The sequence below is a fragment of the Octopus sinensis genome, linkage group LG20 (assembly GCF_006345805.1).
Source record: "Octopus sinensis linkage group LG20, ASM634580v1, whole genome shotgun sequence".
In the NCBI taxonomy this organism is placed as follows: domain Eukaryota; kingdom Metazoa; phylum Mollusca; class Cephalopoda; order Octopoda; family Octopodidae; genus Octopus; species Octopus sinensis.
The window spans coordinates 15,322,601-15,335,579 of NC_043016.1; positions in this window are offsets into that span (position 1 = coordinate 15,322,601).

Below are 12,979 nucleotides of genomic sequence, written 5' to 3' on the forward strand. Positions count from 1 at the left end.
TACTATGGGTGATTGTTTATAAACAATATCGTTATGTTGAATAAAAATAAAATAAAATAAAATAAAATTTAAGATTAGCAAAAATGGCATCATAACCAAAATAAGTAAAATGTGTGTATATATCAATTTTCAACATTAAAAAGGAAATATTACATAGAATTAGTTTAATATTCATTCATGTACTTATTTATTTATTAGGTTGTTTCTATAAAGACTGCTCAGGGCATTTACTTATGAAATACTGGAAAGATAAACAGCCTATCATCATCATCAATCTATATATTAATTATAAGCCAAGAATTAGAAAAAATAAAGATGTGTATAGATACACACATATTTATCTATGTGCTCACATGCACACATACACAAATATTTATATGTTTATATGGATATGATATAACCATCTTTCATAGACTTAAGTAACTAAAAAGTGTCTATTTACGAACAAGAAAGATAACAATTTATAAGGGATAAGAGGTTAATAGGTTATGCACATATATGCATATATACACATACAAAAATATTTATACGTTTATATGGATATAGTATGACCATTTCGCACAGCCCTAAGTAGCTGAAAAATCTCTATTTAAGAACAGTGATAACTAATAAGGGATAAGGGGTTAATAGGTAAGGATATCAAAGTAATAAAACAAAATAAGAATTTACAGAAAAGGATAAGAAAGAGACAGGGTATTAAAATTTGAGGTAGGGAAGAGATAATGGTAACCCGAAAGGAGGAGGTAGTAAGTATGAGCAGAGTGAGGACAGTTAGAGGTATTTGGACTGTCGAGATTTTATAAGTTGCAATGTTACAGGTACTATTACCTATATGATTATATAGTTTCTAGTGGGTATATAATTAGGAGACTTACATAAAAGCCTTTACAAATATACATAATATGATCAATAGGGTAGAACATCATAGAAAGGAACAAATAGTTTAATCACCAAAAACACAATGAAGTCAGACTAACTAGGCTGGAGTTTTCATGGGATAGTAATTACATATAGCACATTACATGATTTTCTATTTAATACTAGAGGGTAAATTTAAAACAGATATGACACCAAAATTAATTTCTACTATCAAAGTTCAAGTATGACCACCTATAGTTGCTAATTTCGAAAATACTTAAAAGTACGGGTGAAGCTCTGCACACATGGTACCCTTAGGTCTAATCTATTATTAATTAGATTGATCTTATCCTTATACTTAAAAATCTCATAAGTTTCCTTAAAGCACAGCTCACACCCGTATTGACTATCTCTATAAGGCTGTGCTCTCCGTATTATATTCCATTTAAGGCTAAATTCGATCCCTCTTTCCTTCAGTTCCTAAATCATGCTAGATAAGGACATACAATTGGCTTTATGTTTGAGTTTAAAACATGAAAAATGGTTATTGGTACATTTTTTCATATTTATCAAACATCCTATATGTATAAACTTACCAGCCTCAGTTGTGATTGTACATTTATAAATTAAATTTTGGATTAGACATTGGCCTTTTAATGGACAGAGGGATTTAACTCTATAATTGCAACCAAGAGCATTACTACTATTAATATTATCGATATTCCTATCATTGTTATTATTATTATTATTATTATTATTATTATTATTATTATTATTATTATTATATTATTACTACCACTATTATTATTATTCCTACTACTACTATTGTGTGTCATCGTTATCATCATCATCGTTAACGTCTGCTTTCCATGCTGGCATGGGTTGGATGATTTGACTGAGGACTGGCAAACCAGATGGCTGCACCAGGCTCCAGTCTTGATCTGGCAGAGTTTCTACAGTTGGATGCCCTTCCTAACGCCAACTACTTCAAGAGTGTAGTGGGTGCTTTTACATGCCACCAGTATGAGGGCCAGTCAGGCGGTACTGTTATTTTTTATACTTCCTTTAAGTCATATATATACATATACATATATATATATATATATGAATGTATTTATATGTATTTATGTGTGTGTGTGTGTATGTTTTTTGTGTTTTACTGTCTCCTTTCTTGATGTCATGTGATAGTTGTAAATGATAATCACCATCATGCAAATGAGGTTGTTTGTTTCTAGTGCTCCGTGAGAAACATGTCTGGCTGTGGGGAAATAAAGGTTGTTAAAGGGCATCTGGCTGTAGAAAATCTGCCTCAACAAATTCTATCTGACCCATGCAAACATGGAAAAAGAACTTTACATGATGAGAAGTGAAGAAAATATGTATATACATGTGTGTACATATATACATGTGTGTGTGTGTGTGTGTGTGTGCATGCATATATGAGTATGTGTATTTATATCTATCCTGCCCATTAACCATTTGACATTCAACCAGCCACAGACTGTTTACCCTAATTTATGACCCTGCAACGGTAATTAACCTTCTGCTATTTGTATCGTCATTGTTAGCATTTTGTTAGTCTCTGTGTTCAGAGTTCAAATTCCTTTGAAGTCAACTTTGCCTTTCATCCTTTTAGGGTCAATAAAACAAGTACCAGTTGTGCACTGGGGTCAGTATAATCAACAAGGCGCCGTTTCCCTCATAACTTCAGGCATTGTGCTTTTTGTAAAAAGGGTTATTATCATTATTGATTTGACTCCGGATTGTACTTGTTCCTTGTAGAATTTATGTGGGTAGGAGGTTACTACTTGGAAACTTAGGTATCCGCAGTCTTCCGATAGTCTTTCAAGTGTTTAGAATCCTCCTGATAATCTTTCTTCTCCCTAAGAAACAAACTTTCTGTACAAGATCTACAAGACATTCTATTCCAATCTCCTTCAACCATTTGTCTATGTCTTTGCTTACAGTTACCAATTACTTAGGCACAACCTTTACAATTATTATTATTAGATACAGATAAGGAATCGTTATGGAAGATGTTGTAAAATATAAGACATCTCAAGAGTATTGGCACGACCGGAAATAGTCATTTTATCCGGAAATTCTTACACGAGTGCATGACATATCAATTTTCTGAAAAAATAAAAAGAACAGTGTTACACGTTTTATTATTGTTATGATTGTTGTTGTTGTTGTTGTTGTTGTTGTTGTTGTTGTTGTTATTATTATTATATTATTATTATTATTATTATTATTATTATTATTATTATTATTATTATTATTATTCAGTAGTTTTATTATTATTATTATTATTATTATTATTATTATTCAGTAGTTTTATTTTTATAGCGTGCTTTCACTTCACTACTGAGCGCAGCTCTGTGTGCCTTGGGTATGTGCTGTGATTTGTTGTGATGCTCTGATGGTTATTGTATGGAAAGTGTTCTGCGTAGGATGTGTTGCAGTGCCTAGTAGTGCAATTTTCTGTATGTTATATGTGTTTGTAAGTCCTGGTGCTATTATTATTATTATTATTATTATTATTATTATATTATTATTATCATCATCATTATCATTATTATTATTATTATTATTATTATTATTATTATTGTTATTATTATTATTATTATTGTTATTATTATTATTGTTGTTATTATTATTATTATTATTATTATTATTATTATCATTATTATTATTATTATTATTATTATTATTATTATTATCATCATCATCATTATTATTATTATTATTATCATTATTATTATTATTATTATTATTATTATTATTACTATTATTATTATTATTATTATTATTATTATATTATTATCATCATCATCATTATTATTATTATTATTATTATTATTATTATCATTATTATTATTATTATTATTATTATTATTATTATTATTATCATCATCATTATCATTATTATTATATTATTATTTATTATTATTATTATTATTATTATTATTATTATTATTATTATTATTATTATTATATTATTATTATTATATATTATTATTATTTTATTATTATTATATTATTATTATTATTATATTATCATTATCCTCATTATTATCATTACTAATTTGTTGTTGTTGTTGTTAATTTTTTTTAGTGGGTTCGGGTTTATACCTATATTTATGGCTGGTTGTCTTCTGTCTCCTACCATATTGTGCAGCTTGTGAGGTTGAATGTTGATAATTTATATATCCTGAATATATATATATAGAGAGAGAGAGCCTTCAATACCTGTCAGTCGCAAGATTACGTAATGTTTCTACAGTCATTATGTAATTAAGACAGTAATTTGTCAAAATGCATGCATGTCCTTAAAGTATGGGTGTGCCATACATGATTTCTCTATATTAATAATTCTATAACTTGGTTTGTATTCCACACACTAAACTACCATGAGGTCAATGCCTTGCATCATAGTACATTGGATGCTGAGTAGAGTATGGAAGCCTCTATTGAGCTCAATGTATGGGTTATGTGTCACATCTCACAGCACCTATATCCAACATGCACACACACACACACTTGCACACTCGCACACTTACATATATATGGTAAATGTATGTCTTTCACAAGAAGGAACAACTGCTAATAGTTGCCAATGTTGATTTTGGCTGACCAAATTTTAGTTAAATACTCTTTTCTATTGTTTCATTTTGTCAAAGTTTATTAGTTCAACCAAAGAAGAAATGAATGAATTTCAGTGGAATTGAACACATGAATCACGTGATTGTATTTGAAACTTCTTAACATCTCTGCCGTTCCTGCATCTGATGATGTTAGGAATTACTTAAGCTCTTCAGATTCAGGGTGACTGATTATTTTCTGACTTTCAAGGATTTGTATTTTGACAGAAATTTGAAATTGAGCATAGATTGGAAAGAAAAATTTGAACTGTTCTGGCACATAAATTATAGCGTGCAACATTATTTTTTACTGTCCTTGAATAATGATGAAAATAAAACCTTTTTCAGCTCTGGCCTAGAATACATGGAAAGCATTTTCACTGATTTGATGTGGAAGAAGGAGCTGTACACATGGCCTTCACAGTTCCTCTAAGACCAGTGGGATCAATACAGTTAACATTCTTGGGCTGATAGGAAGGACTAATATGGACTAGTGCATGCTCTGGATGTGGGTGGGTGGACGCGATATGGTGAATGGATTCAAAAAGTTCCAATATTTGTGATCTACATGTTCTCAGGATTGTAGTTAAAAGTTATGATGCTTCTCTTGGTGTAAAATGAATTTTGAGAAATCATTTCCCCCAAAGGAACAAATCATTAATTGAAAAGTTTGGTCATAGTTTGTGTGTAGTAGTTTGTTATTGACTAGAAATTTATCAGTGTAAGTGCATAGTTGTTTGGACAATTAAGTACACAAGAAACTCCCAACATCTTTGATCTTTGTGCTCATGTGTTCTTCATTGATTAAGCGGCACCATTTAAGGAGAAAATGATTTTAGTGAAGTTATAATTTACTATTAACTTCATGTCGTTATCGCTGTTGTCGTCGTCGTGATCATCATCATCATCATCATCATCACCATCACCAACAATCCCTTCATCAGTTGTCCACTGTTTTATCTACTCTGCATTCTGAGCTTACGACAAGATGTGTCTTTGTCAAAACAGTTGTTCCCACAAAGCAAATTAAATAAAATTTGAGATTTGCGGAGGGTGAAAGTTGGTAACAAAAACAGGACAGTGAAAACAAATGGTAAGCCATAATGACAAGATGTGGTGAATGCTGGAGAAACAAGCTTTGACAGGAGACAGACAAGAATGCATCCTACCCCTGTAGCTAAATGAGAGAAAAGAAATTCAAGTTAGGAAGAGAAAGATGGCCACTGGTCACGTGTGAGCAATGGGAGAGTCAAGGAAGAAGAGTGAGGAAGAGAGAGGGACAGATGGAGAAAGATGTATATGCATAAAGAAGACAGAAGTATTCCACCAACATTGCCCTACTCCTAAACAAATTCGAAGTGTCAAGCAGAGGCCACCAGTTCACAATTCTCCTGACACTCCTATACAGGTTGATGGGAATAGCTTAAATTATGTGAAGTCATTTACATATCTTGGCAGTAAAGTGAAATTGAGTGCTTCCCTTGATGATGAAATTGTCAACTATCTTGCAAAGGCAACCAATGCCTTTAGCAAACTCCGTCATCGACCATGGAATGAAATAGCCAAGTAAAGGTCTATAAAGTAGCCATTCTTACTATTCTCTTGAATGGCTCAGAACCCTGGACACCCTTTAGATGACACATATCTTCCACAAAACGGTCTGAAATCAATCTGTGGTTATTCACTAAAAGAGAATTTCTAATGCCGACTTGTTTAGCAAGTGTAAGATTGGTGGAATTGAGAGCTTCCTTATACAATCACAATTGCACTGGGTTGGCTATGTCATCAGAATGAGTGATGAAAGAATACCCAAAGTCCTCATGTACAGCCAGCCTGAGAGTGGACACAGGAATATTGGTTGATCATGGCTCAGATATAAGGAAAAGCTGAAGAGTAACCTCTTAGAACTGAAGATTGCTCACAACACCTTTGAGTGAACAGCCTTGGAATGGACAAAATGGGGATTGTTGTGTCAAAATGGTATTAGGAACTTTGTTGCAACTGGCATTAACAGGCTTTGGGGGTGCAAGACAAAGGAGAAAAGCAGCTGCAAATATACCACCTGCACTGACCTGTGATCCTCATACTTGCAGGATCTGTGGCCTTTGTAAAACGTTGGCAGGACTTAAACGTCACATTTGACATAAGCATTATGACTGACAAAGAAAGAGTACGTTGTCATAGCCTCATATGTTTAAACCGACAGGACAGTCCATCATATATGTATATATATATATATATATATATATATATATATATATATATATATATATATATATATACATATATATATATATATATATAATATGCATGTATACACACACACACACGCACACACACAAAAACACACACATACACACACAGACACACACATACATGTATATATATGTATGTATATACAGGTATATGTGTGTGTGTACAAGATATGCGACATATTTCTGTCCAAAGATTGAAACTTCTTCATTCACATTCATTTCCATTCTTTTCCAAATGTTCCCTTAATATCCATTTCTTAAATCAGCCAGAAATTTACCATATCTTAGATTTTACAGTGGTGAATATATATATATATGAATATAGATTAACCGAATTCAACTCCCTATTTTAGTGACCTAGTTCAGCTTTAATACAGGTATTTATTCAAAATACCTGTAAAAAAAAAAAAAAGACATTCTCTTCTGTCACCTTTATTCAGTGACATATTTCTGAACTATTTCACTCACTCATTCTCTCTCTCTCCCTCCCCCTCTCTTTGTCTCTCTCTCTCTCTCTCTCACACACACACACACACACACACACACATACACACAGAGTAGCTTTTCCCATGGGAGCCTTGAACCAGTTATCTTCCTCTTTCCATTCACTTAGTAGTAGACTGCTGTAAAGAGGATTAGGTAAGAGATTACTTGATGTAATCTGTCATCCAATATACAAACTTTTGTGTTGCGTAATTATCATATAACAATTGAATGAAATACGTAATAACATTTATAGACTATCTTTAATCAATTCATTTCACTAATATTTGTTTACCATTACATGTGTTTCATTTGCTAATAGGAATTACTAAATTGTTTGTGTAAGATGAACATGTAAGAAATCTCCTATTACAAATGGTCCAGAGAGAATCAAATAAAATAAAATTTACATTTCGATGTGATGTTTATATATAGTTACATAATTTTACATATGTGTGTATGTGTGTATGTATGTATGTATGTATATATGTATGTATGTATGTGTGTGTGTATGTATGTATGTATGTATGTATGTATGTATGTATGTATGTATGAATATATGTAGAAATTTTAAAAAAACACAATTTTCCATGACTGTTGACAGTACCGCCTAACTGGCTCCCATGTTGGTGGCACGTAAAAGCACCCACTACACTCTTGGAGTGGTTGGCATTAGGAAGGGCATCCAGCTGTAGAAACTCTGCTAAATCAAGATTGGAGCCTGGTGCAGCCATCTGGTTCGCCACTCCTCAGTCAAATCGTCCTATCCATGCTAGTAATGATGATGATGATATATATATATATATATATATATATATATATATATATATATATATATATACATATATATCAATACAATAAGATATTACAATGATTTGTTAATATATTAAGATGTATAAAATACATTATAATATCGGTGGCTCATTAGCATTAAAAAGCAAAAAGGAATTAAGAAACGAAGGTACAAAATAGCTCTTGTGAATGCTAGAAATGAGAGTCAAAATTTAACTTGGAAAGCCACTAAAAACACTAACCTCATGGTATTTACAGGATTCGGGCACAGCAAGCTAAATGATCTTTCCCTTGTGAGAACTCACAGAATGAAATAGTTGGACAAAACTTATCAATTGATTTTGAAATTTGATCAGAATGATCATGCTTCTCATCAGAGGTCTCTACCACTACTCAGGGTTAAAGAGATAGCCTGCCTCAAAACAGTTCATGAGAAGGAAAAACTGTTGATAAGCTACGCTAAAATTCAAAACAGTTATATATTTATATATATATATATATATACACACACACACACACATAGTAGTCATAGACATGAAATACTAATCGATGTGGTTAGCTGTAACCTGGAACATAACTGAGAGCCATCATGGTATTGGGGGGGGTGGCAGATAATATATCCCTCCAAACTCGCACTATGTATATATTACCTACGTAATTATTTATACATTCATTATACTTGTACATATATAATAATAAAGCTGGCTACACCCAATATAAAACCAAAAAGAAAAGATTCAATCCCTAATTGTGACTGACAGTGTACAAGGCTGCCATGGGAAAAGCTAATTAGTGCGTGTGTGTGTGTGTGAGAGAGAGACAAAGAGAGGGGGAGGGAGAGAGAGAATGAGTGAGTGAAATAGTTCAGAAATATGTCACTGAATAAAGGTGACAGAAGAGAATGTCTTTTTTTTTTTTTTACAGGTATTTTGAATAAATACCTGTATTAAAGCTGAACTAGGTCACTAAAATAGGGAGTTGAATTCGGTTTATCTATATTCATATATATATATATATATATATATATATATATATATATATTCACCTCTGTAAAATCTAAGATATGGTAAATTTCTGGCTGATTTAAGAAATGGATATTAAGGGAACATTTGGAAAAGAATGGAAATGAATGTGAATGAAGAAGTTTCAATCTTTGGACAGAAATATGTTGCATATCTTGTACACACACACACTCTCTTACTCTTTTACTTGTTTACTTGTTTCAGCCATGCTGGAGCACCACCTTTTAATCGAAGCAATCAAATCCAGGACTTATTCTTTGTAAGCCTAGTACTTATCCTATCGATCTCTTTTGACAACCTGCTAAGTTATAGAGACGTAAACACACCGACATTAGTTGTCAAGCAATGGTGGGGGGGACAAACACAGACGGCAAACGACCACAAACGTTTGCCAGCTCTGTCTGGCACCTGTGCGGGTGGCACGTAAAAAGCACCCACTACACTCACAGAGTGGTTGGCGTTAGGAAGGGCATCCAGCCGTAGAAACACTGCCAGATCTGACTGGGCCTGATGAAGCCTTCCGGCTTCACAGACCCCAGTTGAATCGTCCAACCCATGCTAGCATGGAAAACAGACGCTAAATGATGATGATGATGATGATGATGATATATATATATATACAACAGGCTTTTTTCAGTTTCTGTCTACCAAATCCATTCACAAGGCTTTGATCAGCCCAAGGGTATAGCAGAAGACACTTGGCCAAGGTTTCACACGGTGGGATTAAACCTGGAACCATGTGGTTGGTAAGCAGCTACTCACCGCACAGCCACGCATGCATATATAAATGAATTAGTGAATACAAAAAAGAGAGTAGCACTCAATACATTTAGTTGGATACATTTAGAAGGGTAAAAGTTCACAGTTCAACTTTCTGACGTTGTAGAAATAGGTGCATAAGTCCTTAGGTGCAATCCTATGTAGATTCACGTAGGTTAAAGACCTGATATTGTAAACATCCAGAAAAAAAGACGTGAACATATCAATGTTCCTTTACTTCTGTCCTCCATGTTGTCATTTCAGTAATTTATACCCTTCTCATTTTTCCCTATTTGTCTTTGATGATGGAATATCCCATACTCAGGGATATCCCAGAAACATCTGTAAGACTTTGAATTTTTTCCAATAATAATAATAATAATGTATATGACTTGAGATGTTTGCCTTGCCTTAATGTTTGTTGTCCTTTTTAACAATTATATACATACATACCTACATATATATATATATATATATATATATATATATACATATACATATACATATACATATATATATATATACATATACATATCCGAACGTGGCCGTTGCCAGCGCCACCCCAACTGGCCTCCGTGCCAGTGGCATGTAAAAAGCACCATCTGATCGTGGCCGTTTGCCAGCCTCGTCTGACACCTGTGCAGGTAGCACATAAAAAGCACCCACTACACTCTCGGAGTGGTTGGCGTTAGGAAGGGCATCCAGCTGTAGAAACACTGCCAGATCAGACTGGAGCCTGGGGCAGCCTCCTGGCTTCCCAGACCCCAGTTGAACCATCCAACCAATGCTAACATGGAAAACGGACGTTAAACGATGATGATGATGATATACATATATATATATACTTAATCCAAACAAGAAAGCACAAAAAAACACAACAACGCGAGGACGTGGAACAAATATAGTATTATTGGACGCTCAGGAAAGAAGGAGGGTTTAATGTTTTGAGCAGAGCTCTTCGTCGGAAACATAGGAGAAGGAAAGATCCAGAGAAGGGAAGACAGAGGAAAAGAAATCGCCAACGGTACACACGCGGTCACATTTTGAAAGACATATACATATATATATATATACATATACATACATACATATATATATATATATATATAGAGAGAGAGAGAGAAGAGAGGGAGAGAGAAAGGGAGAGGGGCAGACAGACAGAAACAGAGAGAGAAAGAGAGAATGAGCAGGTATTTGAGCCCTAACTGCTAGATATTTGGTTAGACACCATTAATGAGCCATCAGAGATTTTTATTATTGATCTACAGCTTGACTAATTGGCTTGAGGTAGTGGCATGATATGGATTACTTGGATGTTCTAAAATTTAACCTCTTTTTACCTTATGAAACCTGTTTGGCACTGAACTCACCACAATGTCCTTGTATATCCTCAAGTGTTAGCTTTTTTTCTTTTCAGACAAAGCATCCTTTGCCTGAACAGTGTTTCGTGGCACTAGTTTAACTTCAAACAGATTGAGACAACTTTATTCTTTCATCTTATAAGTCTTGATTACTGGCTGAAATATTTGATTAAACTGCAGACTTTCATATGACCATCTCTGACTGAATATCAGGTGAAAATCATTGGTCTAGTTGCATGCTGTTTAATGATCTTATTAACCAGCTTTGACTGATTATTTTCTAATTGACCTTATAGCAAATTTATTAGTTTATATCTAAGTAAAATATTTGTTTCTGGCTGACCAGTTTCAATTGATATATAACGAAAAATTTGTTGGCCTACTTGACTGGTATTTGATATGATCAATCAACTGGTTCTGGCTATTCAGTTCTTTCTGACTAATCACATTTAGCAAAACAGTCTGTTGGCCTGTTCCACAGAGTGGCCAACTGATTCACATGCCTCACCTCCTGCTAGGCAGACAAATACTGGTATTTGAACAGACAGCCTTGACCTTTTGCACAGACAAATATCATATCTGGCAATGAATATTAAAGTTTTGCAAGTACTTGGTGACCCTGTCAGTGCAGGTGCCACTCAAAAAGCATCCAGTCCACATTGTAAAGTGGTTGGCCTTTAGAACTTTCCATTAACATATTATTCTCACTATTATATATATATATATATATTATATAATATATTTTATTATTTATTGATATATAGGTGGATTATGTATTTGTAATACTAGATTGAAGCTAATTAGGTATTATATTATTTGATATTTAGTCTATTTGTTATAGTTTGTAATATTAAATCCATAGATACTACACATGTATATTTATTATATGGTTAGCTTATGTAAGGAGTTTGTCTAAATTTGACACATTTCTTATCTTGATTACAATTTAATGACTTTTTATAGCTTTGTGTTTTTTATTTAATTTTAAAGTATTTGATTATTGAATTATTATTTTATTTTTCAATTATGTATATTTAGAATTTTCATATACATATATATTTATATATATATGTGTATATATATGTATATATTAAAGTATATTTATTAATTAATTATTTTACTGTTCTATTATATTTTAACCTGATGAGCGACTATATTTATATGCAAGTGATTTCTCTACTACTATAATCATTTCTTAAATATAGCAGCGAAACACGTGTCGTTTTTCTACCTATTATATACATTACATTATTCTTGTAATTTACTTAATCTTTACTTTTTAATTGTTATTTTAATTTTAACTTTTCTATTATTTGTAATTTTCTAGAGGGTGTAATTTAATTATTCATTTTGAATTGATAAAAGGTGGTTTTTTCTAATATTTATATATATTATATTGTGTAGAATTTGATTTAGTATTTCTAAATTGAATTCTTTTTCCTTGTAAGTTTGGATTTTATTCCCTCAAATAATAATAATATATATATATATATGTATGTATAGTTATATATAGTTGAGCGGAAGAGCAAAGCCTGTGTGGTATGCCACAGTTTGAGATCTGTATAGAAGTTGGACTTTCGTAAGGACCTGAAGATCCATCTCTTCATTGCTGCAGTTAGGGATGGCTCTGAACATTAACCTGTATACACTGAGGATGAAGAACTCAGAGCCGTACGAGAGCCTCCCAATAGTTAGCTCAAAAATAACACAGAGTAGACTGTGATTAGCTGGACATGCTCACCATTATTAAGAGTTGATACTGCATTCAGTGCACCTGCGGAAGCCCCTGCATGGACACACTAGAA